We start from the raw sequence: 18637 nt of genomic DNA, 5'->3' as shown, positions 1-18637 counted from the left end.
ATATGAGGTCTACATTAAATATACACCGATCTATCTTTGTAAATCTATCATACAGTTGCGTATATCGAGTACATGGAGGGCTTTGGTATGTAGCTGCCGTCTTTATGTTTCCTAAATTAAAAAGTGTGCTCAAAAGTGAATGTAAAAATGAGCGTTTAATGAAACATGTTAACCTTGGGGATTTTCTCCCCATGGATTGTGCCTGTATCCAATCACCACCATACCTTGGATGTCACAAAGATGTTTTCGATATCAGTTGAAGAAAAAAAGGCAGCTACAAAGTTCAATGTTATTTTATTTTGTAATAAATTAGTCGTAAAACATTTTGAAAGGAACCCTACCCACGTGTGATCAGACACTTGAGCGTTCCTAAGGGTTATAGAGAGTAATCCATTTTGAATTGTACCACTAATTCCATCTCAGTATTTGTACTACAATACAGCAACTCTGTTTCCTAACAGATTTTGAGCTCTGTAACACCACCGGGGCTCGTTCCTTAAAAAGTACAGGACTTCCAGCATTCTTTTTAAATCACACGGCATTTCATGCTCTGGAACGCCCTAGATGCTTGCTACTTTATTAGTTCAGGTACTCTAGCATACCTTTCTTACTCCCACCACAGGACTTTCTGCACCTGCCTTAGGAACCACAGGGCATCCAGGCAGGCTACAAGCCGGTTCCATCACAACCTTCCCTGGGTCAGGGAGAGATGCCCTAACTTTTGCTTCGGTTCTGCCCAGATTTTGGGGGGTAATGCGTCCATATTAGCGGCTACTTCCCATCTGCATGCGATCTCTGCACGTGTGGCTCGCGAGGTGCCTCTCTCTTTCTTTAATACTTCTGTCCACAACAGTCTTGTTTTAATTTTACCATTCGCGCCGCATGCATAAGCTACCCTCTAGCATTCTGCAAGAGAAAGGCGTAATATCCTACACAGGTACAATCATTATGTCACTGGCACTAAAGTATGCATGGCACAATGGAACGCATGGTGCATTTCATGGGCGGACAACAATCACTTTCATATACGTATGGTTTTAAAGATCTGCATGCTCTGGTCTATATCGATATCTCTTATTAGCAGGACCTGTTTTCTCCTTTTGGTGGTGCACTTTTAATGTATTGTGCATCTTATTATATGTTGAAGTATGTATTATTCTTTATAGGTTGTTCATTCTTCCACTTTCCTGAAGAGGCTCTGAATCTTAACCGGCCGAAACGAGTCAACACTGCCAGTTGGAGTAGTCTCCTTTTTAGGTCTCGTCTAGGCAGCGCGCATACGCTACTCTAGGAGGGCCTTTAGCCATGGGTCTTCACTTTTCAAGCACTGCACTCGTACTTGTGGTGGCATCCACCTTGCGGGAGTGAGCAGCGGCGCGCCACAAGTGCAGTGCTTGAAAAGTGACGACTGCTCTCCCAAGTGCGCGTTCGCGCACCACTCGCGGGCTCACCTGCTCCCTACCTCTCCTCGTCCACACGTCCCGGCCACTCACTCGCTCCGCCCTCTCCATTTCTATTTACCTCTCTCGCTTGTTCCTTCTCTTTGCCCCCTCTATACATTCATCCGCGTGCGCGCGCCTGCCTTCTCTCGCTGCTTTTTTTTCTATTCTTTGCCCTCTCTCTACATTCACCCACGTGTGCCTGCCCTGACATAAATTTCTCCAATAAGGTTTCTCTAAGAAGATTGGTAACCGGCCCTATGAGAGACACCTAGCTCCACCCACCACAGTTTTTCATCCCACTTGAGTCCCTGGTGCGTGGGTCTGTCCAGCAGTGAAACGGTTAATATCCCATTAGGGCAGCCTATCCATGAGGGTGCGTGGGTCTGTCCAGCAGTGAAAGGGTTAATATAACATCAGGGCAGCCTGTCCATGACGCTGATCAAGGGAAATTCTTGTGGACTCGCTTTGGATACCGGCCCCGGCTGCAATTTGAAAAGCAAATTCCTGCAGCCTTTCCAAGCCTCTGTGTTTACCGCTATCTACCCGCGCGTTACCTGCGGGGGGCGGGATTTAAAGAGTCTCACAGCAGCCAGTCTGTGGCATGGAAGCAGGGCTGTTGATGGGCAGGTAAGTATGGATGCTAAGCTTGCCAACCACCAATCCAGGAAGTTCCCGTGATTAAATCCACCTCAGGTGAGATGTTATCTAGTTGTGCACTGGATTCATGCATCTACAGCATAGATATGTTTGCAATCTTCATTTTGATGGGGGCAGTACAGCCTTTCATTCAGGAACACAGGAAATAACTGTACAGCAAGGGTGCTTCATGGACAAGGACGAACCCGACATGTATGGCGAAGGCAGGATCCAGTAAGGAGTTGGTCTGACCAGTGTATTAGTTAGGAAAGTGCATTGATAAAGAAACAATACAGGCACCTCTGCTGTGTGCACAGCATGTCTAATAGACCTCTTTGGGGCCATGTCACACCTCTACAATCCCAAGATATCAATTCAAAGTAATCTTCACCCCCGATTTCTCCTATTTAAAACGCATCAGCTATTCACCAGAGCTTTGAAGCTACAAATTTCACTATACTACTCCACCAATAATCCTTTTTGGGTTCCGGAGTAGCATGCTACTTGGCAAAGTGCGCGTTTCATGCCTCGTCAGAAGTAGTAAGCGCTATATAAATACAATTACAATAAGCACTATATAAAACATAACAGTAGAGTTTCATTTACTTGACAGTAGAGTTTTGTTTACTTGACTAAACAAGCATTGGCATAGCCAATAGGTCTCGCCTTTGGGACATTATAAGTGTTTAGTTATCCAGTACAATATCCTTGGTGCAACAACATCAAGTGTTGCATGTCTAAACACTTATATGGTCCCAAAGGCGAGATCTATTGGCTATGCCAATGCTTGTTTTAATTTGTAAACCTCTCAAAATATAATGCTTTGAACACATACGAGGAAACAGAGGGCAAATTTGTCCTCCCGCACCATTATATAGACTACCTCCTATATGCACTGTGCAAAAATTAAGCAGCACAGCCATAGCATGTACAAACAACTGGAAAAATGAAGAAAATTTCTAGTTGCTACACAAATTGTAAATTCAGAATTTGTACACCACTGTATAATTATCTTTTGATATGTTTTGTTTCTTCGTTTTGTGTAATATACCTATAACTGTCTGTATGTCATAAGTGTTTTTTATGCACACTTAAAGCATGGTCAGGAACATGGGTGATGGAACAAATCGATGAGCAAGTGTTCTGTTGCAGGGCCATGAGAGTGACTAGTGGTCCATTTGAGCTGGTGGGTGCCAGTGGCCCCATCTAACTATCATTTCAGGGGACCAATTCTTACTTTGTATCTCACAAAGATTCCTGTCCCGCTGGTCCACCATCAGTCTACTGACCAAACAAACTGTTTGAAAAATTGTTAGCATACCATCCCACTCCGGGCACTGTCACAGCACTCTGCATAATCTTCACTATCAGCCCATCTTCAAAAAGGACATAGTAATGTGCTGGGCAGCACCTCCACTGCTGCAGGACGGGAGGAGTTGAAGGGTGCTTGGCAAAAAAGGCAAGAGGTCGAGTGGCAGAAGCCACATTAAGGCTCGCTCACTTCTAACTCAACCATCCAAGAGGACCTTGACCTGAGCAACCTCCAAAGAAAACCCTGAAATCTCCTTGAAGTGGATTCAAGATATATACTCAAGTTATGATCATGGTCTTTACTACTGACCTATAAGGCTGTAAAATTCACTATTTTACCCCATGTTTTCCTAATATTTCTTGGAGGGAGTCCACCCTCCTGAATCCTTCTGTGAGAAAGGCACGTTTCTTCACTTTCACTGCATTTCAACCTTCTGCACTGTACATGTCAGAAGAGGAGGGCAGTGTTGAAAATGGGTGGAGCCAGTAGGAGAAGTAAGTAGGGCCAGTTGGGCTCAAAACCGGTCCCAGGATGATTGTTTCCGGTCCAGGGACAACCAAGCCTGGCAGTTCAGGCTGGACTGTTCCCACAGTGAGCAGGATCAAGACTGATTTGCATATGGCTGGGTCATTTTGTGATGTTACTATGTGCACCCTAAATGGCTATGCATATGCCCAGACGTGGGTCCATTGCTCGCTGCGCCACTGGATTCAAGCTTGCCTGGCTGATGAGGGATGATACCCCGAAACTGGTCCCAAAATGCTTGTTTCCAGTCCAGGGAGGACCTGGCATGACAGTTCGGGCTGGAAAGTTCCTATTGGAAGCAGGGTTAAGACTGATTTGCATACGGATGGGTCCAAACTGGGGTGACGTTGCGAGCAAAATAACGATGGATTAAACCAGATCGGTGACTGGGAGCGAGTGTTTGAAAAGTTTCAACGCTCCGCCCATCATTCTATTTTGTGATGTTGCTCCAGTAGTGCGAGTGGCCAACGCCAGTGGAAGAAGTCTGCAGTGGCAGTGCTGATGTGGTGGTGTCTTCAGAAGAAAAATATTGGGGAGAATTAAGCACTGTGAATGACGGGTGTGGGAGGATGTAATAGTGGATATTAACCACCTGCTAGCGCTGTGCTTCTGGGCGTATCTTCGACTCATGACCAAAACTGAAAATGTAAAAAAAGACTTAAGTCCAAACAAGGAAATGGAAAAAAAAGAGGCCTGCGATCCAAAAATATTGTAACCAAGGTCCCAGGGAGATGGATTATTGATGACATTTTTGATCAGTGTTGAGGACGTCTCCTCAAGGTGCCGAGCTGTATAAATATCAGGCTTTGGTAAAATCCTTTTCCTTAGTCTATTCTAAAGGACAATATCTTACTGTGGAAACTGTCATGGGTTGCGGTCTCTTTCAGTACCAATATTGCAGAGACAAATGTTATTACAGCTAAAAACTATCCAGCTAGAAAGCTATCGAGTCTATCACTGTCCTAGGTGCTCACTGGTCAGTCATGAAGTGAAATGTCGTTCTCAGTTAGGGATACACGTATTTGTAAATTGGCAGGTATGTGTACATTTATTGGAAGTTCTGTGCATTATGTTCGCTACCTGCTGCAGACCACACTTTAAAAACAGGGGCTCAAAATAGGCTGACATCAGTGCCAATATCCACCAGTCAATTATCGGGCATGGTGACTCTCACTTTAAAGCATAGAGTACACTACGGATCTTAGGAACACAGACCATGAGAACCTGCAAATTTTGTTTTGACTCAAAATTACATCCACACCTCAAATCTTCTCAGCATCCCAGCATCTGGTCCCATAGCACCACTTCTGTCAGCAGAAACACATCAGTTGCTCTCTGGAGTACATGGCTCTAAAGTCTGGAACACCCCTGACTCCTGAACTTGACACTCATTAAAACGGAACTGTTTCACCACTTGCCAAAAGAAGTTTCCTTGTGCCATTAATCGACATTCCTATTGGACTCTAATGACCTATATATTTCTGTTATACCTCAGCGATCCAAAGTTATAGGAAGATGACACAAAGGACTTTATACAATATCTAAATGAATAACTGCAGGTAAAGGCACCTCAGACACAGTTAACACTACATGCAGTATAAGACGTACTGGGTGTCCGCGACATGGAACCAAATCAGACATCTGGAATATGGTGAAAGACATCTTGCAAAGCGTTATATGTAGCTACAGATTGAAACCACAGATTCACAGATCGAAGCAATAGGTTTATAGCTTTATAAACAAATTCAGAGTTCTGGATTAATATCCATATCTTGACAGTAATGATGTAACTTCATAAGGTAATCAGTCTACCCCATGAAGATTGGGAAAACACTCTATTGATTGATCATTATTCAAACCAGGTAATAAACGTGGTGCTAGATGCTGTGAGAGGCAACACAAAATAGGAAAGTCAAGCAAATATCTATCGAAGGAAGATTAGACAAAAGTTGGTGCAGCAGGTGCCTGGCTAGAGAATACTAATAAAGCCAGCTAGACATAACTTAATTTGCATGACGCCAGACAATACATTCGAAGTGTACAGACATGAAGGGCTGGCAGGCAAAGTAGATGAGGACACTCTGGACAAGGCTTGCATACATAACCCTCGAAAAGATGCGTAATTTGTAAACTAAAATCTTTAACACCAATTTCCAGTCTTCCTATTCCAGCATTAGGATTATACGTGCAACGCTCTGAATTAATAGCATTGACAATGCCAATAGTTTGGGATTTTGTATTATATAACATTAGCACACTACTATATATATATATGTCAAGGCTCATGCTTCTTAAACTCCATTTATTAGTTACGGAGGTCGCCGGCAAGCCGATTTCTTTCACAGCCCATTCACCAATGCCTGACGCGTTTCAAAATGTCTATTTCTTCCTCAGAGGCTGACGGTGAAGAGGATAGAACACAGTCCGGTCCCCGCCTCTTAAGTACATGTGATTGCGCGCCCTCAGATGGGCTGTTCATGATGATGCTGCGCAAGTACTTGTGGGAGTTGGAGTCCCGGTGGGAAGTATGTTCCCTTCAAAGTGCTTCCAATGTACTGCTGACATATTTCAAACCCGCAGATGGGTCTCAGCGAGCGGGCTCCTCCTCAATCCTGTGTTGTCGCTCCACAATTGAGGATTGTGAATACAGTCCCCCGTGGCCCCCTTTGCTTCTGGGGTGGTGCTCTCTCGGTGGCTGGACTGCCACCAAAAATCAAGGCTCCTGCTTGTGTCCCACATTTGAGAGGCACTCGAAAAAACAACACGGAGTTCCAAGCTTAAACTCCATTTATTAGGTACGGAGGTCGCCGGCAAGCCGATTTCTTTCACAGCCCATTCACCAATGCCTGACGCGTTTCAAAATGTCTATTTCTTCCTCAGAGGCTGACGGTGAAGAGGATAGAACACAGTCCGGTCCCCGCCTCTTAAGTACATGTGATTGCGCGCCCTCGGATGGGCTGTTCATGATGATATGCGCAAGTACTTGTGGGAGTTGGAGAGAGCACCACCCCAGAAGCAAAGGGGGCCACGGGGGACTGTATTCACAATCCTCAACTGTGGAGCGACAACACAGGATTGAGGAGGAGCCCGCTCGCTGAGACCCATCTGCGGGTTTGAAATATGTCAGCAGTAGATTGGAAGCACTTTGAAGGGAACATACTTCCCACCGGGACTCCAACTCCCACAAGTACTTGCGCAGCATCATCATGAACAGCCCATCCGAGGGCGCGCAATCACATGTACTTAAGAGGCGGGGACCGGACTGTGTTCTATCCTCTTCACCGTCAGCCTCTGAGGAAGAAATAGACATTTTGAAACACGTCAGGCATTGGTGAATGGGCTGTGAAAGAAATCGGCTTGCCGGCGACCTCCGTACCTAATAAATGGAGTTTAAGCTTGGAACTCCGTGATGTTTTTTTGAGTGCCTCTCAAATGTGGGACACAAGCATGAGCCTTGATATATATATATATATATATATATATATATATATATATATATATATATATATATATATATATATAGGCGCATATAAGCAAAGAGGAGAGGTGGGTAGAAAAAAAAGTGTAGAGGGTATAAAAGGTGAGGAATAACAGTACTGCAGTACACAGTTTGTAGGGAGATATGCATATATACAAGATGAGGAGAGGGGAGCACAGGAAAGTGGAACATTTAGCCTTGAGTAGTGGAGATGGTTGCAAAAGGCAACCGGGAGGATGTGTGTGGAAGACGAGGTGTATACTGTCTTTGGACAGCAAGAGGTGACGTAGGCTTTGATGAGCTACATTTAGAATTGAGACTCGAAAACTCAAAGTTCTTCCACTACCTACAGTTAAGACATACATTCAAGTCATAGCTTGCTAGCATTGAAGAGGCCCCAGAGCACAACCCACTTGAGGCCAGCTTGACAATGCCCCAAATGCTGGCAAACGGGAGAATATCACTACTATATAAACCCCTACTAATTAACAGCCTCAATTAACAGCTTCAATTACATCCAGAAAGCTGCAATATTTACTAGGTACTGTCTAATACAGTTTAACTATCTTTAGTTTATCTATCTGACCTTTTAATACCTATGGCAAATGCAAAGCAGCCTCAATCTATCATGCCTGGGATCTGAGGTTGGAGATCATCTGCACACAACCTGGTCCTGCAGAGTTGTCCCCCCCTTTCTGGGATGCCATAACCTACATACAAGAGCAAATGATGACCTAAACCCAAAGATGTCCCTCCTATGAATTGTAGATGATGGGGGATTTACACATTATGTATTGACTATACTGAGATTGGGAATTGTTTTGTGACACTTCTCAAAATTGGAGAAACCTCACAGCGCCTAGTATTACAAAATGGAACAGTTGAACCTGTTGCACGCTAGTACTACCCATTACAAAGCCTGGGGATGTCCCTCAAAACATAGAAAGATTTGGAATAGATGGTAGCAATATTTGGAGGGTGTTGGGAGAGACCACAGAGGTAAGATTCTACCCACCACGAGAGGCGGTATACCATCTCCAAAGTGACTTATCATAAACAAAGTGACAAGAGGAACCTTAGCGAATGCATGTACGTGTCAGATAAATCAATGTTTTTGAAAAATTGATTAATCAATTTCCATTATATTTATGTTGTATTTGACACTTACTTGTGTATTGTGAAATCCAATAAAAAGATTCTTTAAAAAAAAAAAAACAATTGCCACGTACGAGCAGAAATAGAGGGCAGGTAATAGTATGTGCTCTTCGGAGAAGATGAAAGTCTAGTCTTGGCCTGAGGAAAGGCACAATTGTCCTACAACCCAAGCATGTAACCCTGTGCGCTCTGGTTAGTTAGTTGATGAGGAAGGAAAAAAGAAAAGGCTCTCTAGGGTGCTAGTAAGGAATGAGAGAAACATGCAATCTGGACGTGAATGCGGGAGAAAAGACATTTTCTAGGTGGTGGGTGTTTAGGATAGATGTATCTTGTTATGTTATGTTATTGGAGCTTGTAACGCGCACAGATACTTCAAGGAGTGTCCCGCGCCATCCTTGGGAGTGGGAAGAAAGGGCGGTTAAAATAAAGAGAAACGTTTACAGTCTTTTTTTGAGGAGAGTGGGGTCCTGGATGCTACGAAGAGCAAATGGAAGCGAATTCCAGGCCGTAGCAGCCCTAAAAGCAAGAGAGCTGCCACCCATTCTTTTAAGACGAAAGCGAGGTATGTGGGCTAAGAGCTAAGAGACTGAACGAAGTTGTCTAGCTGGAGTATAGAACATGAAACGTTTCCTTAAATAGATTGGACCGAAAGAATACAGGGCACGATGCACCAGGACCAGGGCATTAAACTTAACTCATTCGGCTACAGGCAGCCAGTGAAGTATACGCAGATGCTGTCTTACACTGCTTCTTATTGGGATGTTAAAAAGAAGCCTGGCCGCAGCATTCTGCACTACCTCTAGTCTGTTAAGCAAGTAGCCCGGTAAGCCGACGTACAAAGCGTTGGCACAGTCGAAACAAAAAAGTATCAGGGCCCGAGTAACCGTTTCCTTTGTTGCCCTAGGGAGGAGCGGTAGAAATTTTCTGAGGGATTTGAGTATCCCAAAGCAGTTCCAGGCAAGCTTCTTGATCTGAGTGGAAAAAGACAAGTTCTCTTCAAACCAAATCCCAAGATTCTTAGGGGGTTGCCCCATTGAGGCAGGCATGGGATATTCATCCGGCCAGAGTGCTTCCCTAAACTGGAGTGGGAGGGGGGGGGGGAGGGGGGGGGTGGAGGTACTCCCATAAAGGAGGATTTCCGATTTGTCCTTGTTGCATTTAAGTTGCGCAGAGGAAAGTCAATGAAAGACTGCTGTCAGACAGGTTTTGCAGAGGAAGGGGAACACTCAGATTTTGCCCAAGCAAACAGCAGCTGTGTGTCATCGGCGTATGCAATGATTTTGGCTCCAAGCTCTTCCGCTAACTGAATCAAGGGAGTGACATATATGTTAAAAAGGAGGGGGTTCAAAGAGGACCCCTGCCGCACCTTAGTAGTCACCATTTTAGGGGGGGAAGCGAACCATACCTGTTGCGTGCGATCCTCCAAAAATGATTTAAACGAACTCCAGGCAGCGCCTGAAATTCCTATGTCCGCGAGGCGAGCTAGCAGCAGAGAGTGGGGAATGGTATCAAATGCTGCCAATAGGTTCAGCAAAATCAGAGCTGCCCTGCAGCCAGAATCCAAGCATTCTCGAATGGCTTCAGAGACTTCTGTAAGAGCCGACTCAGTACAATAAGAGGCTCTGAACCCGGATTGGGCCGGATGGAGTAGGCCCAAGCCTTCGATGAAGTCAGTAAGTTGTTTATTAACAACTTTTTCGCAGATTTTCGCCACACTAGGTAGAAGGGAGATGGGACGATAGCTCACTGGGTTCAGCGGATCCAGCGATGCTTTTTTAAAAAGTGGCAGAATCTTGGCCTGTTTCCACGCTTCCGGAACAGGAGCCTCCTGGAGGGACAAATTGATGAGCCAGTTAACTGTCTCTGCGACCAAAGCCAGGAGCCTTGCTGCACAGGTGTCAGATGGGAAGCCTGATTTCGAGGCCTTGAGGACCCTAAGTGAGTCAGGCAGATCGATAGGTGTAAAGGCCGCCAAGGAAGGGGATGAAACATGCAGCACCTCCGAGAGCAAGATCGCGGCCGTGACCTGATTACAGATTGTAATAGACGCCTGGATAGAACAAATCTTATTGATAAAGAAATTCGAGAGTTTCTCGCACCAGGCGTTCGAGGAAGGAAGCGTGATCGATTCAGCTCTTGGGGCCAGAAAACTCTGGACAATGGAAAAGATTTCCTTGGAGTTATTTCTGGCTAGATCAATGCAGTCCGCATAGTAAAGGCTTTTAGCCTGAGCTATAGAGGTGTAATAGATTTTCTGGGCTTTCCTAAGAGTCAGCTTCGCCAAGGGGCAGAAATCCTTCCGCCAGCAACGTTCCAATTTTTTGCACTGCTGCTTCAGTGCTTTAAACATAGACGAGAACCAAGGTTTTGAAGGAGAAACCCTGGACCGCCAATGGAGGGATGTAGGAGAGAGGAGATCCAACGCCCGGATTATCGAACTGAAAAAGCTAGCAAGAGCTCTCTCCACGTCATTAGAAAGAACTGGCCTTACCCCAGCCAGTGAATGGCTGAGAGTCAGAGGGTCAATTTTAGCGGAGGCAGGGCCTTGTCCAACCTGGCCCGGTAGATTATTGCCATCCGATGCCCAGGAAAAATAAGACAGGAAATGGTCGGACCAGGACCCCGGAAAAGGATCTTCGACCATAATGGGGAAGTTGGAACAAATGTGATCAAGAATATGACCACCAAGATGAGTCGGTGAGCTGACCCATTGAGTAAGCTGGGCAAGGCTCAGTGGATCCCAAATTTACCGGGTATCCCCAACATCTTCCTGGGCCAGATGAATATTAATATTCCCCAAGAACGAGATAGTGTGTGAACCGTAGTGCGCGGGGGACGATAACATCCTCCAAGGCTTTAAGAAAATCCCCTGCCGGCCCAGAGGGCCTATAGACCAGTGTGCCACCCAGCCAAAAAGGTGGAAAAATGCTTATGCTGAAGTCCAAAACTTCACCCTCTCCCAACAGCAGAGCCTCGCTACTGTGGAAGGCCCACTTAACCCTATAAATATAACTGCAACACCACCGCCCCTACCGATTTTGCGGTCGACACAGGAGATCTTATATCCCTCTGGAATGGCCATCTCAACATGTGTTTTAGGGAGATGGATGAAGCAGGAAGGAATTGGAGTTCAAGGAGCCAAGTTCAGCCACCACTGTATGTACTCTCCGGAGGAAGTGGAGAAGTTGATCTATGGAGTTAAAAGTTAAGGAAGAGGAGACTCTATGATGGTCAAGAGGAGCATTGGAGTTTTGGTATGGATGTTTAGAGTAGAAGGAAGCAATGCAAAGGGCAAAGGCCAGCATGATACTGAAGTCTGCAACTCTCTCAACATGTAAGCATGTCAATCTTTAACAAGATCCATAAGTCTATGCTTACAGAGAAATGTGCCATGCCATGCTGTTGAGCAAGGGAAGAGTAGAGGGACACATTAAACTATATGCTACTCCTCTGTTAAAGAATGTAAATAATTCATTCCGTACCCACAAGATATAATAGCTTGTCTTCGTTAGTGCTTATGCAAGCTAAAACTAAAAACGCAATGCAAATATATGGGTGATGAGAAAAGTACAGAAAAGTAAAGAGTTCCATAACCAAGGATGCTTAAATTTTCGATATTTAAACGATTTGCCTAAATGCAAACAATCATCTTTGCATTTTGTCTGTGTTGAGGAACCTAAATGGGACAATCTCATAGTAAAAGATTTTGAGAAGGCAGCGTGAAAAAGTGACATAACAAATGTAAGCATATTGACTTTTACCGTGAAGTGTGCTTTTTAGGTGTCTCCTCAGACAGCTGTGCTGTCTGTTGTGAGACATTTTATCATCTTACAGTGGGCTTAGAGCCAGGCTCCTAATTTGTCAGCTTCAGTAGGCTTTCCTTCTTCTTGTCTTTGTCCCTCACCTGGAGCATGGACGCATTACTGTGTTCTTCCACTGCTCGCATTTTCACGTGCTACTAATATATTTTGTTTAAGCACTATGAGAGTCTGTGTGTGTTTCCAGCTGTCTCCTCATGTACTTCTGCAGCCTCGATGTTTCTCCCCCATTCGTTTCTCGCTCAAACTCCATACTTCATGTGCTTCTCCATTTGCTTCTCAAGGCCGTTCCACCTACCCTCCGTTCTCTCTTTGCTCGCCCCAGGACTGTCCTCCATTATCCATATGCTTCTCCCATCCACCCTCCATTGCCTGTGTGATTCCTCCTCCATTTCACCCTGTGTTGTCTGTATGTTGGATCTAACCGCTCCAAGCCCCTCTCGGCTACCCTCTGTTGTCCATGTGACTAACCCATCCTCTCCCGCCCACCCTTTGTTGTCCCTGTGCTTGTCTGTCCTCTCCCTCACCCGGGTCCATGTCTACTGCTCTCCTTTCTTCAGTGTTGCCTCGTCCCCCAACCCACTCCCCACGTTTACATTCAGGAAGATTTCAAGAAGAACCTCAGAGAAACTACGAATGTTGGGTTTTTCCCAGGAGTACTTTTTTAAATCCTTATGTGAATTCCAATTTAGCATGAGGAAAATATATATCGGCAAACACTTCCATGGAGAAACTCCTTCACTTATACCTAACCAATTGTTTTCTCGTCATTCACAGCTGGAAAGAATCAGGACTTGTTCTTTACAGCGTCTGCCTGCCATGCTGGTCAACCGATGCCACAGCATCACTGCCACTGGTTAAGTACAGTTCAGTGTATTCACAATTCCCTGCTTCGTAGCGAGATCTCTGTGTCTTTAGAGGAGCCTCTGCCTCCGAGGCTTAATTGAAGGCACTCAAGCTTTGCCGTGCAGTTAGCATGTGCCCGCTGAAGAAGAGTATTGTTGCTTTCACTTACAAAGAAAACACAAATACTATGACTCTGAAGCCAGTAGAGGTGTCTCATTGTACATGGCGTTCCTGCGTATAGAAAGTGAGTGATTATCACCCAACACTAGGCCCGGTGGACTTAAAGATACAGTAGTTTATTACACCGGAGCCAACCAATTCTCTGCCAGTGCCAACCCAGCGCTTCCCGAGAGTCTAAACAGAAGAAGGAAACCACACGTTAGGTGAGATTGGAGCACCGTCAATTTACAACGATGCTCTTGCTCCGTAAAACTCTTAATGAGGCCTGAAATCTTCAACCATTTCTAGAGAAAAGTTTTGAGTAAACACAGATGCACTTGTTTATGGTGTACCCAACATTCATGGTATTCCCTTCTTGGACTTACCACTAACAACCCTTGAGAAATCTTCCCATGAAAAAATCATTTTGAGAGTTTAAAACCACAATTTATAAATTATAGAAATAGTTTATATCCATAGCAATGTTAAATTTATAGTTGGAAACCTATCACTGTTGTTCATTTATTTTATAGTATGATTAGTTGCTTTCACATTCCCTAAATAGATCGGACATTCACTGGTTTTTACGCACCACATAAAAATCACTAAAATAAATACAATAAAAATGCAAAACAGAAGGTCTACAGAATTATAAGTTGCTTTACCTTCATACATTTCAAATATGATCACAAAATAATCTGAAAAGGGTACAGTACATGCATACATTTCTCGAACGTGTTGGTCTTTCCTCCTATAATAATCCACAGCCTGTGTACTCAATGTGATTAGAATAGCTCTCAAATATGTATTTATAGACTCCAGCTATACTGCCTAAGTCTAGAACTGCAACATCCAAACATGTTATTTGTTAGGATTAACAACAAAAAACGATTTCAAAGAAACACAACACATGCCCATGAATAAAGATAAAAGTATAATCCCAAAAAATTTACCACTGCGGTGTCTGTGAGCGCTTTACGGTGTCCATTTACATAAAGTAGCCAAAACTGTAATCATAGGAATGGAGAAAATTAACTAATCTCAGTACCCTTCGATGGGCCCCCCAATCATTGACACCCATCCTTCTTCTTGAGCAGAAGTTATGAATCTGGGAGTACTATTCCACTCAGAACTAAAGTGCATCCCATAAATCAACACAGTGTTTCAAGGTATCAATTCCCAGCACTCCATACTCCACAAAATACTTCCATGATTTAGGTTGAACACTGATGGAGCTTACAGAAGCCCTTGCCATGTCTCATTTGGACTGTTGTACGGTGCTGTACACTTGCCTCCACAAAAACTCACTAACAGATTACTAACGCTTTGGAAACAGGCAACCAAAATTTGCCTAAGCTTCAGAAACGGTGACCACAACTAGCCTGCCCGGAAAGTTCTAGAGTGGTTCCCAGTCAAAGAACAGATGAAATTCCAGGTTTTCTGTCTTGTCCACAGAGCCTACTGGGAAAAAGGCTCAAAATACCAGTAGATTCTACCTCCACATTAACTCTGCTAGTCTTTTGACAACCCATCAACATTCTTTCAAGAGGACGATACATGGAGGCAGGTCTCTGGGAGTACAGGGCCCAAGACCATGAAATGTCCTCAATACTTCCTTGAAAACTGAGCACAACTATTTATGATGCAGGACATTCCTGAAATATAACCTACTAAGCCTTGTTTACTACCTGTACTACCAGGTGACCTTCATAAGGGGCATGTGTGAAGAATATCAGCTACAGGTAACCATCATATCTTTCTGAACACATTTCTTCCCTTCCCACCTGTGTCTGACCAGAAAAGTTTCTCCTCGTTTTCCAGAGCTTTGAAGTAACCAAAAGGTTGCAACACTTTAAAAACCTCTAAAATAAATTAATATATTAACAAATTGTGTTTCTAACAATCAGAACCCATTTATTTATTTATTTAAATCTGTTTTATTGATTTGCAGAGTTTACCGTTTACAAACAGGCAATAGTCAATTATGTGATTAAACAAAGAAGACTAGCTTAAGTTGACCAAGGTGATGCAGTACTCAAAGTAGTTCTGTCACAGACACCTTGTAGGTGTATTCATGAAGCCCTCACCCACCAACCTAGTTGGTGGCATGCTTCATCATCGGGCCCACCCAGTGACACCTAGTATGTCCCGGGTGTGCTACGACGCCTGATTACAGCGGAGCTGGTATATTGCTGAGAGTGCAGTGAGGTTGGGTGAATTGTGATTTAAAACGGCTTGGTGGTGGTCCCAGTACCCATGGGTAAATTAAATTTTAATAACTGGGCCGACACCAGCGGTTAAAAGTAAGGCTACAGGACGTGTAAGGGTGGAGAGTTACTGCCCCCTGCGTCCTTCAGATGGTCGACATGTTTCAGCCAGTGCCTTAGAGTATTCTGGCTTTCCTCAGGACCGTTTTTAAAAGGGTCTGGTGAAAATAAAACAGACTTAGTGTTGTGGTACAGACTATGTGATACACTCACTAAGGCGTTTTTCTATGTGTGAGAGGGGGATTCCCTTCTCATGCATACGCTTTGGGTTATTAGCCAAGGCTTCCTGGAGGGAAGCGGTAAGGGGATGACCAGTCTTTCTGGTCAGTGCCTGCCTTCAACAGGTACAAGGCAGGCACTGACCAGAAAGACTGGTCATCCCCTTACCGCTTCCCTCCAGGAAGCCTTGGCTAATAACCCAAAGCGTATGCATGAGAAGGGAATCCCCCTCTCACACATAGAAAAACGCCTTAGTGAGTGTATCACATAGTCTGTACCACAACACTAAGTCTGTTTTATTTTCACCACACCCTTTTAAAAATGGTCCTGAGGAAAGCCAGAATACTCTAAGGCACTGGCTGAAACATGTCGACCAACTGAAGGACGCAGGGGGCAGTAACTCTCCACCCTTACACGTCCTGTAGCCTTACTTTTAACCGCTGGTGTCGGCCCAGTTATTAAAATTTAATTTACCCATGGGTACTGGGACCACCACCAAGCCGTTTTAAATCACAATTCACCCAACCTCACTGCACTCTCAGCAATATACCAGCTCCGCTGTAATCAGGCGTCGTAGCACACCCGGGACATACTAGGTGTCACTGGGTGGGCCCGATGATGAAGCATGCCACCAACTAGGTTGGTGGGTGAGGGCTTCATGAATACACCTACAAGGTGTCTGTGACAGAACTACTTTGAGTACTGCATCACCTTGGTCAACTTAAGCTAGTCTTCTTTGTTTATCACATATAAATCCCTCGGGGACATGGACTAGCTTTCTAGTCCTCTCTCTCCCTCTTGTTACACGCAAATAGTCAATTATGAACATCACCCACACCACACAGCATTAGACAAATCAAATCAGCAGTACCGTGAATCAGGAACACCCCCCAACCAGCATTTAGAGGGGCCCTTAACAATGTAAGGGCAATACAAATTGCGATACAATACCTGTTAATGTGCTTTGGTGGTATGGGTCCATTAGTGTGGTGCATAGAGTCTACGCAGTGTCTTCAGGAAACTTATTTATACAGATAGTAAGAACAGAACATGAAAGGGCAGAACTTCAGAAGCCCCCAATAAAACCAAGAACAGCAGCAGAGTCCGACATGCAGATGTTCCCCCCCCCCACATCCCACCGCATTTCCCCAATGACGCCCGCCCTCTCACCCCCGACTCCCTCCGGCCAGGCATCACCACATTGCCAGCCCAGTGCCGCCTACTCCAAACATCAGGTAGCACAGCGCCAACTGCGTGGCTGGCAAACTATCCACATTAGCTTACTCAACGATTTCCAGTAAGGTCCCACCCCCCGGTTGGCATGCTCCTCCGCAGTGTCTCCCTCAAGCTGTGTCAAGGCCTGCAAAAGACCTTCCCATTATGTTGTGATAGGGATGTTCCGGGGGCCCAATGTTTCCTCTCTCAGGAAAGCTAGTGCTTCCGCCTTGGCCCCCGCCTGGAACGAGTACCACCATGCCCTTGCATGCGGTGGGTCCGGCGCCTTCCAGCGTTTGGTGAGGAGCCGCTTAGCCACCACCAGCCCCAGGTCGAGAAAGCGGGAGGTGACCTTCGTAGATGGCCTTCTGCGGAAGAGATGCAGTAGGTAAACGGACCACTCAAGTGGTATGGAGCGGCCCGTGCATGCCCGCAGCGCCCCATGTATCGACCCCCAGTATGGGCGCACCTTACAGCAACTCCACTGCATGTGTACAATCCCGACTCCCTGCTCCGCGCAGCGAGGGCAAACCGCGTCAGTATGATGAAAGTATCTGTTAATCAATTCGGGCGTGAGGTATGCCCTATGGAGTATAAACAACTGTATTTGGCGGAACCGCATGTTTCGAGGTCTGCGTATTGGGCTCTGTAGCATTGCGCCCCATTCCTTGTTACCCAGTGGCCTCGCTAGGTCCACCTCCCATTTGCGGCGGAGCGGTTCCAGACCAACCGCTGCATGTGTGCGCAGGGAGGCTGCAAACCACCGAATCAGATGTCTACCCCTTCCCATAACATGGAGATATTGCATGGTGAGGTGTAGACTCGGCTCCACCTGCATGTCTCCCCATCTGGCGGTCAACGTCGCAATCAGGGAGCGATGTCTGAGGAATTGCCCAGGTGGCAAGCCCACCTCGTCAACCAGAGACTCGAATGTCATGAGGGTACCGTCCCTATAAAGGTCACCCAGGGTCTGTATGTCCACGTCATGCCATCCCACCAGTGTAGGAGCGGTGAGCGCCCCCAGCCCGCTAGGAGAGCCCGCCAGTGGTATAGCTGGGGCATAAGGCACCTGGGTTCTAGTGAGGTAGAGACTGCGGCGGTAGTATTTGTAGGCCACTACCATGAGAAGTGGTGTCGGCATTGAGGCCCTCGCTGCGGGGTGGAATAGCTTGATAATGTCAGCTAGAGAAAGGGGAGGCGCCGTGGTTGCAGTGTCATCAATGCCTCTGCCTGCCAGCCAGCGGGCTATCCATTGTAGCTGCGCAGCCAAATAATAATGCTCGAAGCACGGCGCAGCCAGACCTCCCTGGTCAGTGGGCAAGTACAGCTTGGGCAGAGCCATCCTATGTCTCGCACTACCCCAGATAAAGTCACGGAGCGATTGCGTGAGTGGGACAAAGAAGGCCGCTGGGATATATATTGGCAGGTTGGCAAAGTAGTACAGGAGGCGAGGGAGGATCACCATCTTGGACAGGGCTATCCTGCCTGTGACCGTGAGTGGTAGTGTGGTCCAAAAACGCATCTGGGATTTTATCGCTGCTACTGCCCTACCTAGGTTGCCCTCA

General features: G+C 45.7%; 1 protein-coding gene across 4 annotated transcripts in view; it reads right to left on the bottom strand.

Annotated features, from left to right (window-relative positions):
• Nucleotides 1-18637, bottom strand: part of GTF2IRD1 (GTF2I repeat domain containing 1) — a 1036986-nt gene that overhangs the window by 745752 nt on the left and 272597 nt on the right. The window lies entirely within an intron of this gene.

This window comes from Triturus cristatus, chromosome 3_2 (assembly GCF_964204655.1).
Source record: "Triturus cristatus chromosome 3_2, aTriCri1.1, whole genome shotgun sequence".
Classification (NCBI taxonomy): domain Eukaryota; kingdom Metazoa; phylum Chordata; class Amphibia; order Caudata; family Salamandridae; genus Triturus; species Triturus cristatus.
Note: the sequence above shows the minus strand (reverse complement) of the source record. Positions and strands in the feature narration are given on the sequence as shown.